This window comes from Carlito syrichta, unplaced genomic scaffold, assembly GCF_000164805.1.
Source record: "Carlito syrichta isolate Samal-C Ts95f unplaced genomic scaffold, Tarsius_syrichta-2.0.1 Scaffold111608, whole genome shotgun sequence".
Lineage (NCBI taxonomy): Eukaryota > Metazoa > Chordata > Mammalia > Primates > Tarsiidae > Carlito > Carlito syrichta.
In genome coordinates, this window is record NW_007055704.1 from 3,554 (window position 1) to 5,444 (window position 1,891).

Below are 1,891 nucleotides of genomic sequence, written 5' to 3' on the forward strand. Positions count from 1 at the left end.
CGGGATGTGTGGCGGGCGGGGTGTGGGTGGGCACTCGTCTCGGCCGCCCCGTAAGGCCCAGAGAGAAACCCGTGTAGGCTGAGCGGCCTTTGCATCCCCGGGGAAGAGGAGAAGGCGCTCCAAGGGCAGCAGGAAAAGCTTCGGGGATAGTGCAGGCTTGGTGGAACAGATGCCTCTGTGTCCGGGGGAGGAAACTGAGGCACAGAGCGGCACTCCCCGAGGTGAAGGCCCTGGCGTGTCCTGGCCAGCCTCCCGCGCCTTGGGGCAGCCCCTGGTCTGGACTGGGTTAACTGTGGAAAGCACCCCTCACCTGTGCAGACCACACCCACCCCGAGCTGTGTCCCCACCCCTGGGTGCCTCGGTATGGGAGGGAGGGAGGCTGTGTATTTATGGAAACACTTAATCCCTCTGCCAGCCCCAAGGAGGCTGAAAGCTGGCCACCTAATCCCCTCTCCCTGGAAGCGCCTGCCCTGCTGGTGGGGTGCACCCCAGCCAAGCCGAGAGGACAGCCGGGGCTGTGGGTCACGGCTGGAGACCCACAGTGGGGTGCAGAGCAGGAGCACGGGGACACTGGATGCTCACTGAGCGCTCCTTGGCCGCACACCTGCGTTTCGTTTCCATCCTCACCGGCACTCTGGCCAAATTCTGTTATTCCCCCCATTTTAAAGATGAGGAGACAGAGGCTTGGACAGGCGAAGCCGCTGAGCCAGGGTCACGTGGCTGGCACACTGCAAGGCCCCGGGGCCCCGAACCCCAGCAGCAGGTCCTCCGCCTCTGGTAGAAGCCAGGCTGGGCACTGAAGAGATTAGCTGGGGATAACAGGCACATGGTGACGCACGCACGCCAGGAGTGTACACTAGGCCAAGAAAGACTCCAGCCCCTGGGGCGCCTCAGCCACCCCCCACCCCGCCTGACAGCCAGGGTCCGCCTGTGGGGAGCCACCGACCTGACTTCTAACACACACTCCTTATTGCTTCATAAACATCTCGATTGGTGTATAATGCACAGGAAAATGCACAGACCCGAAGGGCCCCTCCTCACACGCGGTGGCCCCGAGCGGGCTGTGGGCCAGCGTTTTGCGCCAAGTCACGTGGCCAGCCCGTGGGCGGCCAGCCACACAGGTGGGAATGACGGTGGGTGCCCTGCCTCTGCCCGGGTGCTCTGCCTCTGCCTGTCTTCTTTGGCTTCCTGCCGGGGAGCTGCTGGTGAGACCAGGCAGCTGCCCCGGCCTCCCCCGCAGAGGGGGAGATTGAAGGTCAAAGGCAGCCCCGCTTTTGCTCTCGGAGGACCAGAATGAAGGTGTAGGAACCTCGCGGCGTCCGCTCCCCAGACAGGCCCTTGAGAGAATCAGAGGAATTCTAGCCCTGCTGAAGAAGCCAGCACCTTTCCTACAGAAGGAAGAAAGCAAGTCTGCTGAGGGCCCAGCCTGCGGGTACCGCCTCCGGCTGTGCAGTGAGGATGCAGCCCGCAAGCTGAAGGAACTTGCCCCGTCTCCCCAGCGGAAACTGGAACCCGGTTCTGTCTAAGAAGCCCACCCACCTGGGCAGACTGTCACATTCCTCCGCTGTGACTCCTCTTCACCCCTGCCCTCGCTTAGGTTCTTCAAGGAGGTCTTTGTCAAGGAAGCAGGGCGAGGTGCCATGGTGACTCAGGACCTCCATGGGCTGCTCTGATTTCATCTGGGAGTGGCTCTGTCATTCGCTCACTCTCCCTTCCTGGCTCTCCTGGGATCCGTCTGGGATGCCCAGACGTTAGGACTGACGACCTGCCCAGGGTGGCCAGATTCAGCAAATAAAAACAAGGCTGCAGCCGGGCTTGGTGGCTCAGCCTGTCATCCCGCGCCTTTGGGAGGCGGAGGCGAATGGATTGCCTGAGCCCGCGGGTTCGAGAC